A 19,692-nucleotide genomic window follows, 5' to 3' on the forward strand; every position below is an offset into this window, starting at 1 on the left:
GACTGTTTGCTGACTTGATGAAGTTAGGCACCTTTCTGTAGAAGTAAAACTCCTTTGCCTGGTGGGAATAGTTCGGATTGTGCTGTTCTTTTCTCTGCACTCCAGACCTACTTCTAACAATGTAAGCTACTTGTATGGATGAATGGAACCAGACCTCATTAGGTGAAGATATGTGAGACACAGAAAGACAAGAACCACCTAATCTCATATGTGGAAATAAAAAAAAGAAAACAAAAACAAAAACAAAAAAAACAAAAAACACCCCCCCCCAAAAAAAAACAAAAAAAACCCCAACTGGGCTCTAGAGGTTGAGATTCCAGAGGACAGGACAGACACAGCAGAGTGAGAGGAGAAGGGAAGGCTGATCGGTGGGTCCTAACTTGCGGTCAGGCAGAAGCAGGAAGACCCGTGTGCAGTTGTCTAACATTATGATTATAGATAACGATTACACATTGCGTATTTACAAAAGCTCAAAAGAAGGGGCTTGAAAGGCTTATCACCAAGAAATAAAGTTGGAGGAGAGTGTAGAGAGCGGTGCGGCGAAACAAAGATGGCGCCGACATCCAGCCTTGTCTGGATATAAACGACTTACTGCGCATGTGCAGGCTTGTCCCCTTGCTAGGGCTCCCTCTAGTGGTGAACAGTGGTACTGCACATGTGCGGTTTATTCACCAGGTGTTAGTTGACCGTTAATATGCTAATGAGGTGATTCATTCTCCGCCAATCCCTGGAGGACAAGTAGTGGGGTGATCCAAGCCCCACCAATCCCTGAGAGATAATTAGCATACTGCTGTCTATATAATATATGCTCGGGGTCCCTGTTCAGAAGAGCTGTAACACTGAGAAGAGCTGTAACACTGAGAAGAGCTGTAACATAGTAAAGGCTTGCTCGCAGAAGAATCCTGTTGCCGCGCGTTGCTGGCGGGACATTGGGCGCGCGACAAGTGGTGCCGAGACCCGGGAACCAACATCGCCGGTGCCGAGGGGACCCTTCGGTGTGCTGAAGAGGATTCAGAACTGCGAGAAGGTAAATTAAAAGGCAAGCTCCGAGAGGCATGCCCCTTTTTGGATTTAGTCTTGCCATGGAGGGATTGTTGCTCGTTTTTATAGTGACTGTTGTCTTCTTACTAGTTGTGTTAAAATGTGAGGACATAGTCAAGGCAGGACAGAACATTCAAGAGAGCATGTCAGAAATGGAGCAGAGTGAGAAATTAGGAGCGCGCAAAAAGAAAAAGGTTACTAAAACAAAAGTGAAAGAGATACAAAAGGCGGAAGAAATGCCGCTGGAGGAAAAAATAGGTATACCCCTGAGGATGAAGTACAAGTCATCCGGAGAGGATACTTTGTATCCATTAAAAGAAGCCTTAGAACTGGCTGGCAGTGACTCTGAGCAAGAGTTGTCAGAGTCGGAGGAGGAGGAATTAGAGGAAGAGGCAGCCATATATGAGGAAGAAAGATATGGGCCTAGGTGGAGAGCCACTGTGAAGAAACCTAAAGTTATGGATCCTTTGTGGGCAAGGCTGGTAATTTTGTTTCTTTTTTTCTTTGTGTGGGATAGAGAAGCCACTGACAGCAATCTTAAGCCCAGACCAAAACCTCTTTGGCGAATGGTCCCTGCCTGCTTAGAGGATAAATGATGTGAGGAAGCCATTAGAGCCGTTAGGACAGGTCAGAGGGTCCTTGAGAACAACAAGAAAGTATGTCAGAGGGAGAAAAGGTCTCGAAAGAAAAAAAGAAAAGAAAAGGAGATAAAAGGAACAGAGAGAAGGCAGAGATAAAAAAATGGGGTCAGTGCAGCTTTTGTTGTGGCTCAAGTTGAGGCTATTGCTAGGTATGTGATTAGGCTGTGGAGACCTCACAGAGTCATACTGATCAGATTTGATAGAGGTAGACCGCCTGAAAATTTATTCAGGAGAATCAAACAGAAAGATAAACTTGAGTGTGCCTACTTAGATTCCTGGTCTCAAGGAGATTTAGCAAGTGACAAGGTGCTTCTCTTAAAAAAGCAGTTTCAATCAGCCCTTGGAGCCTTGCACCTGTAGCTAAGATATGTGTAGCCACTTCAATTTTGTTTTCTGATTGGTTTTAAATGTATAAATATTCTCTACATGCCTTGGTTATGGACTATTGGCTTTTAAGTTATTGGATATGGTTTAAAAAATGTAACATTGATAACAGAAAGTTGACATAAAACTGGTAAAATTTAAAATATGCTCATGTTTCTGTTGATACCTGTTCCGGTATTATACACGCTACTCTGATGACTGGTGAAAAAGCTCGTAATGCCATTAGCCATTTCTTAGAGGCATGGGCAGCCTGGGGAAAGCCTGATAGTCTCAAGACAGACAACGGGCCTGCCTACACTGCAAAGTTCTTTCAGGCATTTTGCCAGACAATGCAGGTCGATCATACTGCAGGCTTACCATACAATCCCCAGGGTCAAGGAATTGTGGAAAGAGTACATCGTACCTTAAAAGAGCTTATACAAAAACAAAAAGAGGGAATTGCCAGCGGCCAAACACCAAAAGGACAACTTTCTTTGGCTCTTTTTACTCTAAATTTCTTAATTTTGGATGTGCATGGCCGCTCTGCTGCGGATCGCCATGCTGCTACTACACCTATAACTAATGCAGAAGTAAAGTGGAAGGATGTCTTAACTGATGAATGGCATGGCCCAGATCCTGTGATTTTGAGATCTAGGGGAGCGATTTGTGTTTTTCCACAGAATCAAGAAAATCCAATTTGGGTACCTGAGCGTTTGACTCGAAGATTGTCTTCTGCTCTTCCTGAAGATGAGACTACGAACCCTACTATTACTACTGGGAATGGTAATACAGGTTAATTCGCTCACCCTGTGGGCTATTGCCAGATCCTGGCCAGTACCCATGCCAGTTCATAGCAATTCTACTGTTTTGAGAATAAGACTGGCAAGCATAATCTCTGGCCTTGGTTCCAATGGATGCTGTCCAATGAGCAAGGGGCATATATGTCCCTGACCCCCTTTGCTAGGTTGATGGGTGAGAACTTCGTGCTGTATAATGTTTCAGCTACCAGAAAAAATGATACCAGGTTGACCAATATTCAATATAATAACCTCTTGTCAGCAATGGTGCTTTAAATTGTAATAGCTCTGATGTAGTCTGCTATTTAGCTGAATGCTGGGATGGCACCAATGACACTGCAGTGATGGTTAAGATTCCCTCCTTTGTGCCAATCCCAGTGGAGGCAAACCCAGATAGCTTTCCTATTCTTAATTTGCTGAGAGCCAAAAGAGATTTTGGAATTATGGCAGCCATACTTTCAGCCATTGTGCTGTCTGCTGCTGCAGCTACCATAGCTACAATCGCTATGACCAATCAAATACAGATGGCTGAGACTGTCAATCAGATTGTAGAAAGAACTGCAGTGGCACTAGAGATACAAGAAGAATTTAATACCCATTTGGCATCTGGCCTTCTATTAGCCAATCAAAGGATAGATCAGGTTCAAGAACAAATTGAAGCACTGTATCATATGACACAGCTGTCTTGTGTTTCCTCCCTTAGAGGTTTATGCATTATTCCTTTGCGAGCTAACTTTTCTCAGAATTTTCAACAGAGCAAAGAAATCTCGAATTATGTGAAAGGAAACTGGTCCATGAAAGCAGAGCAACTATCAAGACAATTGCTGATGCAGATTGCTGTCCTCAATAGCACTAGGCTGGACCCCATCACAGTTGAAGACTTTACCTCATGGATTACCAATGCTTTCTCCCTTGTTAAGGAATGGGCGGGCATGTTTGTCCTGGGGAGTTATTGTCCTCCTGGGATGCGGAGTAGGTCTCTGGCTTATTGGCTGTTTAAAAAGAGAACATGCCAGACACAAAGTGATTGTTTACCAGGCTATGACCACCATTAAAGAGGGTACTTCTCCCAACATATGGCTGGCCTCTTTGAAAGATCAAGAGTTCGCCCTAGATCATTTTTGTCACAGTCATGTGGAGTCATTGTATCCAGGGACGGGCAACTTTCCTCGAACTCGGACCAACCTAAGACACGGGGCCCGGTGGCGATAGGGTAACTCTATGACGGGTAAGGCCGAGTTTGGATGAGAACGACCTAAGACAGGAGCAATGACAAGATTGACGTGACACCCAGATCTAGACCAGTCATTTTATTAAACAAAAAAGGGGGAGATGTAGAGAGCGGCGCGGCGAAACAAAGATGGCGCCGACATCCAGCCTTGTCTGGATATAAACGACTTACTGCGCATGTGCAGGCTTGTCCCCTTGCTAGGGCTCCCTCTAGTGGTGAACAGCAGTACTGCACATGTGCGGTTTATTCACCAGGTGTTAGTTGACCGTTAATATGCTAATGAGGTGATTCATTCTCCGCCAATCCCTGGAGGACAAGTAGTGGGGTGATCCAAGCCCCACCAATCCCTGAGAGATAATTAGCATACTGCTGTCTATATAAGCCGAGCGATTTTGCTGCTCGGGGTCCCTGTTCAGAAGAGCTGTAACACTGAGAAGAGCTGTAACACTGAGAAGAGCTGTAACACTGAGAAGAGCTGTAACACAGTAAAGGCTTGCTCGCAGAAGAATCCTGTTGCCGCGCGTCGTTCTTGCTGGCGGGACATTGGGCGCGCGACAGGAGAGAAATCCATTGAGCATCCATCATGATGCGAATATTATGCAGCATATACATCTGTTAAACATCACACGGAACCCATTATTATACCCAACGTCTGTGTATTTATCAGTTAACAATTGCTCAAATGGATAGTTACCAGAGTTTGTCTTGCTCTTTATATAGATGACATTCTGACTGGCCCCCACCTTGACCTCTCCCATTGAGGTGACACTTGATCCTTCATTTTTAACACCTGTCCCCCATCATCTACAGTTCTGGTAGAATCAGGACTATCTCATTCTTGAATAACTGGTATAAATTCTTATCTGTTCCCATTGGCTATGAGAAGCTTGTTTAATGAGTGCTTACAGAATTGATGAAAAGACCTTCCGAGCCAAGAGACTCCTAGTGGTCAGCATGGTAACGGGTTCACCCAGCAGTATCTTCTCAATGAATCAATGATATACGTGATGCTAAGCACTGCGTGGTGCTTGGTGCCTGGGATATATCAACCTACAAAAAGATGACTGGCTGCTCTCACTATTCTTGCATAATAGTAGAGGAGTTCATGCATCTAGGTGAAGACTGCTAATGATGTTATGAACAAATGCATGGTGGGATGGATAATGTAAGGTAGTCTCTTGCCATCTTAAAAGATACTCAAAAGATTGGCAAATCCTACTAGTAGTAGGGCATGCTGTGAGGCTATTACCACTAGTGTGAGGTCAGCAAGTCAAGCGGGGAGTCTCCACTTGGATTTTGAATAGTAGTCTGTCGATCTGAAGGTCAGGATAGAATAAAAAAAAAGCAAGAGGAGCAAGAAATTGTCTGTGATGAATAATCTTCCTGACCATTTGGTGGGGTTTATAATCATCATGGATGCAAATGTATGAGCATGTGTGTGAGAGTTTCTAGAGTTATTTAACTGGGGTGGAGAGATTCACTATAAGTGTCAATGGCACTGTACCATGGGCTGAGGTCCTGAACTGAATGAAAAATTAGCTGATAGCCTGAATCTGTCTCTCTGCTTCCTGACTATAGGAACAATGCAGCCAGCTGCTTCAGTTCTTACTGACATCCCTTCCTTAATATGATGAATGGTATTTCCCAATTGTGTGTCAAAATGAACCCTTCCTTCTTTAAGTCACTTTCATTAGATATTTTGTCATAGCAACAATAAAAGTAACTAATGCTCTCCATTCTTTGCCCATCATTCTTTCTCTATGAGATTATGTTTGACCCTGTTGCATGCCTCAGACATCAGACTCTAGGTTATTTGACCATTAGATTCTGACTTGTGCTAGAAGCTCCCAGGAGTGAGAGTAATGCGAGGGTCTTAGGCTTCCTGCCTACAGATGTTGACTGTATGGAAGGCATCTTCGGTGTTTTGCTTTGAGTCTTTTACTCATGTTACTAAGCTGCTGATAAATTCCTTGGCTCTCCAGATTGTGGATGGAAACCATGGAACGATCAGGCCTTGGTGACAGAGCAAACAAATGAATATATCCATTTTATAATATGTTTTGTATTAGCTGTTTCCCTGAAGAACCTTGACAAATACATTGAGAGTATGAGAAACTGATAAGTACATGAGAATACAGGGTATTACAGACAGAACGTTGTGCTGCAGTAAATGAATAGGAAGGCCTGAGTACCTATCCTTGAGCTGTGACATAAGCATTGAAGGGACTGAAGAATGTGATTGTGCTGATTACTAAGGGAAATGCATGACAGCCATGTAGTGCTTCCAGCAGATGATAAAAGTGAATAGCTTGGCTGTGATGCTCATAGAAAGGAAGATGGACAAGGAGTCTGAAGCAGAGAGAACAAGGTGACAGTGAATTATATCTACAAAGCAACACAGCTACTGCATTGGGTGGATCATAAATAGTTCAGAAACAGAAGTGAATAGGCATGTCAGGAGGCTAAGACAGAATGATATGGGGGTGGGGATGATGCTCTTTTCTAAGCAGACTGAAGATAGGGAGAAGACCTCCTGCCAATGAGACCTAGACTTCAAACACAAGGAGTGATGGATGAAGCTGACCCAAGAATTTTGGCTCAAATATCTGGCAGGATGAACTCCAATTAACTGAAGTTGAAAAAATAAGATGAATTTTGGTGGAGAGTCCGTCTATATCCACTGCAAGTATTTTATTTCAGTCTGCTGTTTGTTTTCTCAATATTTCATGATCATATTTTCGAGAGCAGATATTTTTAATTTCAATGGAGACTAGCTTGTCAACCATTTCAGTCAAGAACAAAGGGAAATGAATGCATGCAAGCTCACTTATTTCAGCTTATCTTCTCATCTCCATGCAGTCTATGATTCCCCTGCCTAGGGAATGAGGCCACCTAGAGTAGGGTGAGTTTTTCCATATCTATTATTCTTTTCAGACAACCACTCACAGCTGTTCTGACAGGCCTACTGAACCAAGACAATTCCTCATTAAAACTCTCTTTTCAAGATCATGTTTTAGGATTTTTATCTAATGAGTTATTGTTATTCCCCAAATATTTCAGCTTTCCTCCCCCTTTGAACTAGGAGTTTCAGAGATTAGAATTTGATATCTTGTTTTATGATAAGTTTGAGTTATCCTTCGTGAAGGGTATAAGGTTTGTCTCACATAGTTGTGTTGAGAGGTTCAGTTTTGGTAGCATCAATTGCTGAAGAGTGTCTTTGATTCTTTGTGTTTTCTTTGCTCTTTTGTTAAAGATCGGAGAGATGGTTATGTCTGTTAGCTTTGTCTACTTGTTGCAACCCAGAATCATTTGGAAAGAGAGTTTTCATGAGGGATTGTCTATTTTCAGAGGCATGTCGGCACAGGTGTGAGTGGTTGTCCTACGTTGAATGAATAGATGTGGAAAAACTCAGGCTACTCTAGGTGGCATCATTCCCTAGGCAGGGGAATCGTGAAATGGATAAAAATAGAGAGGATAACCTGAGTATGAGCAAGAAAACAAGTGAGCTTGTATGCATTCCTGTCTCTCTGTTCTTGACTGTGGATATAGTATGACTAGCTGAAGATCTTGCCTTGGATTCCCTACCATAATAGACTGTAATTTGAGATTATAAGATGAGATAAATCCCATTCTCTCATAAGCTGCTTTTGATCAGTGTATTAGTCAGGGTTGTGTAGAGGAACAGAACTGATAGAAATATATATATATATATATATGTATATATATATATATATATATATATAATTTATTAGAATGTTTCAAAAATGGTGGTCCAGTTAGTCCAACAATGTCTGTCTACCAACAGAAGGTCTAAGAATCCAGTAGTTGTTCAGTCCATGAGGCTGTGTCTCAGTTGGTCTTCCATACACTCTGGGATCCTAGAGAAGTAGGCTGTAATGTCAGTGAAGAAATGGACTTGCTATAAGAGTGAGAGGAAGGAAGCAAAGAGTGCGAGCTTCTTTCTTCTATGTCATTTATATAGGCTGCCAGCAGAAGGTGTGGCCTAAATTAAAGGATCGTCCCACTTCAAAAGATCCATATTAAAACTGGGTTTTTCTACTTCAAATGGTCTAATAAAGAAAACTTGGTCACAGATGTGTCTAGCCATTAGGGTCTTAGTTAATTCCAGGTACAGTCAACTTGACAACTAAGAATAGTCATCAGTCACAGTCAGGTTATTTTATCTCAGCAACAGAAATGAAGTCAGGACACTACTGACATCGTCATTTCTGAGCCCTCTGTTCCATTTATGTATTTCTTCTTTAGCTAATACTCTGCTGGCTTTGATGGCTGTTGTTTACAGTAAGCGCAGGCATAATATTGTCAGTACTTCAGATCATCTTTCAAGATTGAATCAGTATTCTGAGTCATTTACCTCCCCATATAAACATCAGAGTGCTTGTAAATATCCCCCAGACATTGAGTTGGGAATGCATTGACTCTCTTCATTATAGTAGTTCATACCAAAATTCTTACAAAGTTAAATCTTGCTATCTGAAGATGCTCCATTTCTTCTTCATCCACTGGGTTAATGCTTTGGTATTTTTAATCAGTTTGTAGCTTTACTTATATAACTATTATGCATATTTTGTTAGATTTACATGTAATCATTTCATTTTCATAGTACTAACATAAAACGTGTCATATCTTTGACTTCAGTTCCTACTGGCTTGCTCTTTGTGTGTGAGAAAGCAGTGTTATGTTAACCTTGTACCCTGAATACTTACTATCATGTCTTATTAATTCCAGGACACTTTTGTTGATTCTTTTTTTATTCTGAATAAAGTCATGATGACATATACAAAGTTCATTTCATTTCCTCTTCCTGATATATGTGTTTTATTTCCTTTTCATGTCTGACCACATGACTATGTCAAGATGATGTTACAAACAATGATATGTAAGGTATTGTTGATTTACTTCTGAGCTTAGATGGGAAAATTCCAGTTTTTGAATGTTACCCATGAGACCAGGGAACATTTGTAGAAGGTGTTGGTAGAAAGTTTCTATTTATTCCTAATTTATTGAGAATTTCCTCCATGAGTGGCTGTTATATACCTTGTTAAGTCTCTCTCTTTTAGTTGATATTAGTTGATTTAGTTGTGATTTTTTTCCATATTTAGACTGTTGACATAGTACATTATAGTATATTTATTTTTAAATGTTGAAGCAGCCTTCCAAGATCTAAAGTAAGTTCTACTTCATCTTGATATGTAATTATTTTTTGTGCATGTCTATATTTTAATTTCTATTGTTCTATTGAGGATATTTGCATCTGTGTTCATGAAAGATAGTGGCCTATAACTTCCATTTTTATCCATAACTTTATCTGGCTTTGTTCTTAGAGCAACGTTGGCCTTGTTGTATAGGTAAAAAGGGATTCTTGACTTAAATCTGGAGTAGATTTCAGTTAATAATTATTGCTTTATAGGGGCTGTTACCTCTTCTATCAATAAAGAACCAAATGGCTAAGGAGGAAGCTCAGTGGCAAGGCACTTGGTTAACATGCCTGAATAGCTCTTCTATTGAGTTCTGTCATTCACTCAGCAGTGTTCTTCCCTGCCTTCTGTGTGTCTAACCTGGCTCACTTTTCTGCTTCCCGAGGATTTTATCAATTCCCATAGGGTACACACTCAGGTCCACATTGCTCTATCTTGATTTGTCCGAATTATCTCTTTATTTTTCATGGGTGCTTTTGCAGGGCAGAGGATCTTCAGTCAGTAGAACAATCTATGTTACTCAGAACCTCATTTATCTCAGTGTTCTCTCCTTTGCTTGCCCAGATACAAAGAATTTTATTATATAATATAGTTTTTCCCTTTGTTCACTTGCATGTCAGGTATTTAAGTTTCTCCTCCTGGGCCCTCTCAATGTTTTTCTTTGCTTTTGATGATCTGAAATTGAAATATATGTAGATTAATTTGAGGGCTTATTTAGGCTGGTTGATGTTGTTCCTAAATGTGGGGTATCGTACCCAACATTATCTTGGGGTGAATATTAATTATATTCAACTGTTACTTCTGTTGATTTTGTTCTTTGAATTTCTATTAGTCATACATAATAGCTATTCTAGCCCTCCTGCCATTTTTGGATGGTCTGTCCCTATTAAAACCTTGATCTTTAGCATTTGTGTTTGATTGCTTCTCAGAACTTCAATTTCTCCAATCACGCTATTCATCCATGCTTGCAAGATTTCAAGCTGTTCTCTTAACATCCTTAGCATGTTAGCCACATTGGCTCTGAATTCCTGTACAGACAGCAATCCCAGTGTCTCCGGCAGCTCTGACTCTTGCCTTGAAGCTTATTTTTTTGCAAGATGATTTTTGTTTTGTTTTTGCCTTTTATTTCATTTACTAACTTCCTTTTACATATTTGCTTAAAATCTTGGTATAGTGCAAATAGAAGAGGGTCTTCCATGATGCAGTGGGAAGAGGAGGAAGGTGTGAGTCCAGTGGATGTTGCTGGTTGGGATTCGGTAATGATGTGGGCTTGCTCCTAGACTGTGATCGTCTTTAGTGCTCCTCAGCTATTCCTTCTCTTCTTGCGAGGACAAGATAGCAAGAGCTAACCCAAGTTGTGTATTTCCCTCTCTTAGGTTGGTTATTCTCTGTCAGGGAGATTCTCCAGATTGTGGGTCTTGCTAGGAAGGCAAAATATTCTGGTTTGTTACAAAGTGGCTAATTTTTGATCATTTCTTCCCTACCCTGGAATATGGGTGATTTTTGCTCAGTATCTCCTGTGTAACCATTGAAAGCAAAACTATTCCCTTGCACCAGTGGCCCTGTGACTATGTGCCGTACAAGATGCTAGCTCTCATACTTACCCAAGCTGGTCCTCCAACAATCCCTTACCCATACCTGCCCATGGAGGCATAAGCCTTGGTAAGCTGGGATTCTGAGGCCAGCCATTTGTCCTTTGATCTCACTTCTCTGATTAAGCTGAGAAAATTTGCTGAGTTTTAATTTGCTTATATTTTCAGCTGTTATAGAATAAATGGGTGTTTGTGTGTGTGTGTGTGTGTGTGTGTGTGTGTGTGTGTGTGTGTGTGTGTAAGGTAGAGGGATTTAAATGAGTGACTTCCATACATAATTTTAGTAACAGATGACCCCATCCTCAGCTTGAGGCTGTCCAATCATGGAAAGTGGACTGAAAATAGAGCCTCAGGACAAGATACTGGGAACCCTCTATAGAGCCTGTGCTCTTACCCTACCCTATTGATTCATCCCAAATGCTGTTGTTGTGGTATTGTAAGGGACATCAATATAAATTCAGTCTTTCCAGACACTCTGGCCAAAGGAATTGCCTTTTTGCCTCTTTACTCATTCCAGAGAGGGATAGAAAATTAAACAGTGACTCATTAATTTTACTAATAATGTGAAGATAACATAACTCAATTCTTCTGGTTTACTGATAGGCCATTCTCTAATTAGAAAAGAAATTTTTCCCACTGGTTTAAAAGGCACAAACACAGCCATTTATTAGCAGGACATGACCATTTTATCAAGCATTGAAATGAGATCACTGAAGCGTGCTGCTTACTGGAAGTCGTTTCATCTTCGGGCCCAAGGCCATCTGGTTCCTGTGTTTCATTTCTCAAGAGAACACCAACTGGTATAGCATAGTGGTAAAAGAGCAAAATGGTACCATGGTCATGGTTTACCCATCCAATTATTTCTATCTAGTGCAGAAGCCCTGAAGAAGGGCTCCCAATTTGAAAAATCATTAGTAGACAAGATGTTAAGCCCTTTTAAACTGAGAAATTGGAATTTTCTGCTGAAATTTCCACTGAAACCTGAACTAGCCAGAGTGGGAGTTTGTCTCTCTGGAAGAATTTTCACACTGTTCAGACAAATCAGAGTAACTTGGAAGAAATCTAAGGCAACTATGGGGCAACAGTGGGCAGGACCACTCCTTGACCAAGACTGCTCAGTCATGCATGCCTCTTGTCCTCTACTAAAACTTCAACTTATGTCAGGACTCCAGTGATGGACTTGGGGTAACTAGGCCTCTTTGCTCCTTGTCCCCAAGCAGCCACATGCAATATATCTCCTTTCTCTGGTTTTCATTATGTCTTAGTTAGGGTGCTACTGCTGTGAACAGACACCATGTCGAAGGCAACTCTTATATGGACAACACTTAATTGGGGCTGGCTTACAGGTTCAGAGGTTCAGTCCATTATCATCAAGGTGGGAACATGGCAGCATCCAGGGAGGCATGGTGCAGGGGGAGCTGAGTTCTACATCTTCATCTGAAGGCTGCTAGCAAAATACTGGCTTCTAGGCAGCTAGGATGATGGTCTTAAAACCCACATCCACAATGACACTCCTACTTCAACAAAGCCACACCTTCTAAAAATAGTGCCACCCCCTGGGCTGAGCATATGCAAAGCATCACACACTGTGATTTGTCTCTTTATTTGGCCTGCTAAGGATGGATGGACTAGCCTGGATCGTTGGCTGCCAGGGCCCAGGCTCTGACCCTAATAACTCCAATAGATATCCAAAATATACAAAGAACTCAGAGAGCCAAATAACCCTACTAAAAATGGGGTACAGAGCTAAACAAAGAATTCACAGTGGAGGAACATTGAATGGCTGATAAGCACCTACAGAAATGTTCAATATCCTTAGTCAACAGGGAAATGCAAATCAAAACAACCCTGAGATTCCACTTCATACCAGTCAGAATGGCTAAGATCAAAAACTCAGGCAACAGCAGATGCTGATGATGATGTGGAGAAAGAGGAACACTCTTCCATTGTTGGTGGGATTGGAGACTGGTACAACCATTCTGGAAATCAATCTGGAGGTTCCTCAGAAAATTGGACATTGCACTACCTGAGGACCCAGCTATACCTCTCCTGGGCATATACCCAAAAGATGCTTCAACATACAACAAAGACACATGCTCCACTATGTTCATAGCAGCCTTATTTATAATAGCCAGAAGCTAGAAAGAACCCAGATGTCCCTCGACAGAGAAATGAATACAAAAAATGTAGTTCATCTACACAATGGAGTACTACTCACCTATCAAAAACAATGACTTCATGAAATTCATAGGCAAATGGATGGAACTAGAAAATATCATCCTGAGTGAGGTAACCCAATCACAGAAAAACACATATGGTATACACTCGTTGATAAGTGGATATTAGCCCAAATGCTCAAATTACCCAAGATGCACAGACCACATGAAACTCATGAAGGATGACCAAAATGTGGATGCTTCACTCCTTCTTTAAAAGGAGAACAAAAGTATCCATAGGAGGTGATAGGGAGACAAAGTTTAGTGCAGAGACTGAAGGAATAGCCATTCAGAGCCTGCCCCACATGTGGCCCATACATATACAGCCACCAAACTAGATAAGATGGGTGAAGCTAAAAAGTGCAGGCTGACAGGAACCAGATATAGATCTCTCCTGAGAGACACAGCCAGAACATGTCAAAATACAGAGGTGAATGCCAGCAGCAAACCTCTGAACTAAGAATGGGACCCCCGTTGGAGGAATTAGAGAAAGGACTCAAAGAGCTGAAGGGGCTTGGGACCCCATAAGAATGACAATGCAATCCAACCAGAGCTTCCAGGGACTAAACCCCTACCCAAAGATTGTACATGGGCTGACCGTGGGTTCCAACTCCATAGGTAGCAGTGAATAGCCTTGTTGGGGCACCAGTGGAAGGGGAAGCCCTTGGTCCTGCCAAGACTGGACCACCAGTGCAGGGGATTGTTTGCGGGGGGATAATGAGGGGTGGATGGGGAGAACACCCATATAGAAGGGGAGGGGGAGGGGCTAGGGGGCTGATGGACAGGAAACTGGGAAAGGGAATAACATTTGAAATGTAAATAAGAAATACCCAATTTAACAAAGATGGAAGAAAAAAAAGAAATCCTCTTGGGTCTGTGATGATCATTTCATCTTTCACCCTCACCTGCTTCTCTGAGTCCTTGTACAACCGGATCTTCCCCAAAGTCCTCCAAGGTTCTCACATGCAAATCTGAAACAAACATACCAACCTGAACTAGATCTCAAAGCCAGGAACCTGATCGAGAAATCTAAGTGGCCACTGTGAGCCAGCATCTAGCCTGATCCACTCACTTCTGGCCACAATAGCCACACGGTCTCCTGTCAAATAAACATGGCTTTAAGGCATTCCTCATGAATGGCTGTGGAGGTCACAGAGGGACAGGATAATGGTGGTATAACAAGATTCTCACAAAGTGCACAGAGCAACCTATAGTTCCGGCAGGGCTATATTTCTCTATAGAATGCTTAGCTCAGTCAAGAGTCATCAGGGCATACCTACAAGTGGGCTCCAAATTCATCCCACTGCTCTGCATGGTAACAGATTATCACCCACTCCCTCACATTCGTTATGGGTCTTTGGTTTCTCTTCGGCTGCCTTTTTTCTTCCCTCTCTGGAAGCAGATGTGCCCTGTGAAAATGAGGTTTGATACAGCATTGTCTTTGGTTTGTCTCCAGATGTGGCCAATTTAACGTCTCAGTCATAGGATGGCAAACAAATGCATTCCAGGGAGGAATTAAGTGATGGCATTTAAGTCTTAATTGCTGCTTAGAATGATATCCTTTTTTAATACTTGATTCAAGTAAATGGACTCATAGTTCTCCAAGTTTAACTTAAAAGAGCTGTGGAGCTAACAAGACAATAATTAGCCTCTATAGCATTTCGTGAAATGAAAATAAATGTAGTTGTGCAGCCTTTTTACATTCGAAAAGTGTGACTACTAGATATTTAGTCCTAGCATAGTTTATATCTTCTCTCCCACATAACTACCGATGTGCAAAATCTCTTTCTTAACGAAACATGAAAACCCTGAACACATCTGTCATGCTGGATCCCCCACAACCACACAGCAAAAGAATCTTGAATTAGTGAAGCACAAAATTAGCCTGGTTTTTCTTTGTGAGCTCTGGTGCCTGGGTAGCTCCTTTCAAATCGTAATTCCATTTATTTAAAGGGGGTGCTTGCAGGAGTTTCTACTGTGCCATGTAAAATTTTGTAAGTCCATGCTAAAGGGCTTGTCTGAAGAGAATCCGTGCTCCCTGAAGATGCAAAGAGCTGCTGGCTGCAGGAAGTAAAAGCAAAGACTGCAGCTTGGAAAAAATCCTAAAGGCGGGCAGGTACTGAATGAAGTGGCTGCGATGGTTCTGCATGTGAAGCACTAGCCCTGTGCTGACTTTTCCTCCATTCATCCATCCACCCATCCACCCATCCCTCTCTCTATCCAGCCATATATCTGTACGTCCATCTATCCATTTGTCCCCATTCTCATATATCTTCCCATCTATCCATTCACCCACCCATCCATACATCCATACATTTAACCCTCCTCCCACCCTCTCACACATTTATCCACTTATCCTCCCATCCATCCACCACCCATCCATTCTTCCATTCAGCTACACAACTTTCCATCCAAACATCCTTCCATCCAGACATCCTCTAACCTAACCACCATCCATCCGTCTGTCTGCCCATCAACCCATCTATGCTGTACTCAGAGTCTAACACTATTATAGTTCTGACCAATCAGCAAAAAACAAGGATCAGAGGTGATAATGCCAAGAAACCTATACCTAAAGGCTCTCTGTCAGTCATTTTAATAGGACATGAAGTAGTGGCTTATTAGAAAGCTATTCAGGGTTTGTTTGAGTAATTTGAAATAGATATAGTATGGGAAAGCTGCTAAGCCTGGTCCAGCAGTTGCCTAAATAGGCTCTTTGGACAAGGACTATAAGAAAGAAGAAACAAAACAAAACAACAAACAAACAAACAAAAACAAGCAATCAAACCAAGGAAACAAGGAAAGGAACGAGCGTCATGGAAAGCACAGCTACCTAAAGAAGGATACAGAGATGGACTTCATAAAGCCATGCCATCCTCATGTTCCAATACCTTCTAGAATCTTTATTTTCTACCTTTTTAAAATAATGCCTAGCAACAATTATTTGAAACATCCAGACTTCCATTGTGTTCTATAGTCTTTTGTGACCTCATACAGTACAGGCTGGGCTGCAGTTCAATGTAGCTAAAGATGACTTTGAACTCAGCCCTTGTGACTCCACCTCCAAAGAGCTGAGATTCAGGTATGCACCCCTGTGCCAGGCAAGTACTCTACAAACCGAGCTTTCCCCTTAACCTATACTATAGTCTAATGACTGCCAGAAACAGAAACCATAGTCAGCAATTAATGAACATGGATCAGGTACTCTGCCTGGGCCTTATGTGTATACTATCTCACTCTAAGCCATATACCCTCATATACAGGATTACTGGGAGTCAAGCTAGTGAAGTCACCTGGGAAAGGGAAGAGAATAAGCAACTGTTGTAGAGAGAAGTGGATGAAACACCAATGATAACCATACAAATTTAATTATTGCTACAAAGCAAACTTTGGTTCTTTGCAGAAGGTAGAGAGCAAGGACACCTGACCACCATGGCTTCTACGTTTCAGCTAATGCAAGGGGACATGGCTATTTCTCATTGACTGAGTTTCAACTCGAAGTCTATACTCTGAGGCTACTTTGAGGGAGGTACAAAAAAGAGAACAAAGGAAGAGGGGGGAGGGCCAGAACTGTTAATTAATCTTAGAAATGGTGGCAATCTATCCAACACTAGGACCTTCAAGGAAGGGTGTGAAACATAGTCCAAAAGGTATGTCTTAGCATAGAGGCTGGGTGAGTCAAAGGGAAAACAGGCAAAAGAATGTTTACATACATTTGAAAGCCTGAATCTTTCAAAGTGACCAAGTACTTCTCACATAACAGACAATGCCAGAGTCCTTCTGTGACTTTTACACAAGGCTAAAGTTACATTCAGTGTTCAATTTTCTTTATATTTCGTTTTAGCAATGGTTTCCCTTATTATTTGTTTTCTAATGTCAGGGATAGAACCCAGAGCCTTTTATGTGCTAGGTCATCAGTCTTCACGAGATCTAGCCTAAGCCCTCTTGGAAGCTGTAGACTATTGATTCTGACTATAGCACTGAATGCTCACAAAAAGATGTGCTTATCATGGACCTTACAAACCCCGGTGTTGCTCTTTTCTTGTCACCAAACAGCTCCATCTCTCTCATTCTGAATCCACAGGATGTGACTTACAGATTCCTCTCCTTGCTAGTCTTGGGTCTCCCAGTCCATAGCAACCAGAAGCCTCTCACTGTGGTCAGTGGTCACCTGAAGAGAACATAGTCCCAGGATGTGATCTGGGGGGGGGGGCGGGCACAGAGTGGACCAGGGACCTCTGAATCTTGGCAAGCATCCACTACCATTATCACACTTGGAAGTCAGATTCTTGTGCAAATTAAAATTCAGCATACATATGTAAATAGGCCTGGATTTTGACCTTCATGGTTTCTTCCTTTGGTTTTAGATGGCGTAGATCCAGGAGAATACAAGCTACTTTTGCTAGGAAGAATCTCCTAGTTGTAAGCTGGTGAGTCCCTTCCAGCAAATTCTAGTTGACCCTACTGGCAAAATAACCACATTGCCTGAAGAGATAGAAATGTAGGTGACAGATGTAGGAGCTGTCATTTATCCTGGGTCAATTTGACTTCAGTGCACATAGGAGGAGCTACTTGGCTGTTTTATGCAGTGTCCTCTGAAAATGTGGTCAATGTTTTCTGTCCAAGTCACTGATAAATAGCAGTGATGGCCCATGTGACAGCTCCCTGTGCTTCTGTGCTTCACCCAATATCAGGCTCTTTCTGGGACCCCCTTGTCTTTTCTAGAGTTCATAAAAAGATTGGACAGTTCAGTAAAAAATTCTTGCCATACTAATTGGCAAGTTCCATACCTAGACTTCCAAAAATAAGACACTAGGAATAGAGCCCTGAAGACATTTGCTGGACAGAAGGCATCTGACCCTTCTTAAAAGTTAATGGGTGGATTATCATTCTGGGGTGAGTAGTACCAAAATCAAAAGACACAGCCCTGATCAGATATTGGTTTTAGATGATGTCATTCCAGTGTCAGACAATTATTTAAGCATCATTTCCCCTTGGGACGTAAGCGTAACTGGTCATAGTTAACACTGAAATTGTACTTATATCACACTGTCCCTTCAAGTCTCCCCTGTTGCTTTCTTTTCTCTCATATCGCTGCAAGTCTGAGAGGGATTATTTCCCCCAGAATGGCAATGAAACAACTGAAACACAGAAATGATAATTGTAATTTTTAGAAACCTAATAGTGGCAACAGTAAGAAGATTAGGCCGGTTCAAAAGTAAAGAGGAATCACCTGAGTTTAGAACAATGCAAAATAAGAGAAGCTATGAGCCAGGCCTGCTGGCATGTGCCTGTTAATCCATCTAGAATACGGGGAAAGGTGGGAGGAAAATTAGTACGATTATAAGGCTATATTTGGGTCCATAATGAGTTTGAGACTAGCATGGGCTACATGTATCCTGGTCTTAAAGAAACCCAAGTGGTAGGAGCGAGTACTGCTTTTGTAGAGGACCCAAGTTCAGTTCTCAGGTCCTGGGTCAGACAGCTCACAACCACCTGTAACTTGAGCTCCAGGAGATCCATTACCCACTACCCTCTTCTGAACTCTTCATGCACCTACACTCATGTACACATAACACACACACACACACACACACACACACACACACACACACACCATAATGAATTAAAACTGAAAGTCTTTAAAATAAGCAAACAACCAAATAAATAAATGTAAAACTAGGATATTGTTTTAGTCAGGGTTTGTATTCCTGAGCAAAACATCATGACCAAGAAGCAAGTTGGGGATGAAAGGGTTTATTCAGCTTACACTTCCACATTGCTGTTTATCACTAAAAGAAGTCAGGACTGAAACTCACACAGGGCAGGAACTTGGAGACAGAAGTTGATTGCAGAGACCATGGAGGATGCTGCTTGCTGCTTACTGCTTCCCCTGACTTGCTCAGCTTGCTTCCTTATACAACCCAAGACTACCAGCCCAGTGATAGTACCACCCACAAGGGGCCCTCCCTCCTTGATCATGAATTGAGAAAATGCCTTACAGCTGAATCTCATGGGGGCATTTCCTCAAGGGAGGCTCCTTTCTCCATAACTCTAGCTTGTGTCAAGTTGACACACGAAACCAGTCAGTAAAGTTATAAAAAGTGTCTATTTTGGCACTAACCTTATTACTGTTTCTGCCTTGACACTTTATAAGCTTGTCTGAGGAAGCTCAGACTCTTTATCTCTAGTTCTATTATCTAAGAGTATGGACTCCAGCAGAAAGGGACCCCATAAATGGCCTCATTGTAAGCACACAAGAGATCACTTCTTTGGATGAGAGGTACATACTTCATAAATGTCTCTGAGTTAGTTACAAGAAATATATCAGGGAGAGCAGTTAAATTTAGAACCACATACTTCTGGAACTGAAACTGAATTCAAATCTCTTAAAATGATCTGGTTTGTAAATGCTCCTAGGTCCTAGTCCCCATTTTATAAATGGAAGACATGGAGGTAGATGATATCCATGCCACAAGACTTACTAGCATTTCCATCTTAATTAGGGTTTCTATTACTATGATAAAACATCATCTCCCCGATAAACAATTCGGGGAGAAAGGGGCTGATTTCATCTTCCAACTTTTAGGCC

The 19,692-nt window shown here is 41.7% G+C and overlaps 2 long non-coding RNA genes across 6 annotated transcripts in view; one reads left to right on the top strand and one right to left on the bottom strand.

The window, feature by feature from the left end:
- Positions 1-15,995, bottom strand: part of LOC102552882 (uncharacterized) — a 91,333-nt gene extending 75,338 nt beyond the window's left edge. The window contains exons 1-2 of one of the 2 annotated variants that reach the window (XR_005490216.2): positions 15,934-15,995; positions 14,006-14,071 (exon numbers count right to left, since the gene is read on the bottom strand). This is a non-coding gene — a long non-coding RNA (uncharacterized LOC102552882). The remainder of the gene's footprint in view (positions 1-14,005; positions 14,072-15,933) is intronic. The other variant, XR_005490217.2, reaches the window with a different exon arrangement.
- LOC102553022 (uncharacterized) overlaps positions 13,937-19,692 on the top strand; it is a 76,821-nt gene continuing 71,065 nt past the window's right edge. For 3 of the 4 annotated variants that reach the window (XR_005490214.2, XR_005490213.2, XR_010055622.1), the window contains exons 1-2: positions 13,937-16,182; positions 17,468-17,530. This is a non-coding gene — a long non-coding RNA (uncharacterized LOC102553022). The remainder of the gene's footprint in view (positions 16,183-17,467; positions 17,531-19,692) is intronic. The other variant, XR_594699.4, reaches the window with a different exon arrangement.

The sequence above is a fragment of the Rattus norvegicus genome, chromosome 10, assembly GCF_036323735.1.
Source record: "Rattus norvegicus strain BN/NHsdMcwi chromosome 10, GRCr8, whole genome shotgun sequence".
Lineage (NCBI taxonomy): Eukaryota > Metazoa > Chordata > Mammalia > Rodentia > Muridae > Rattus > Rattus norvegicus.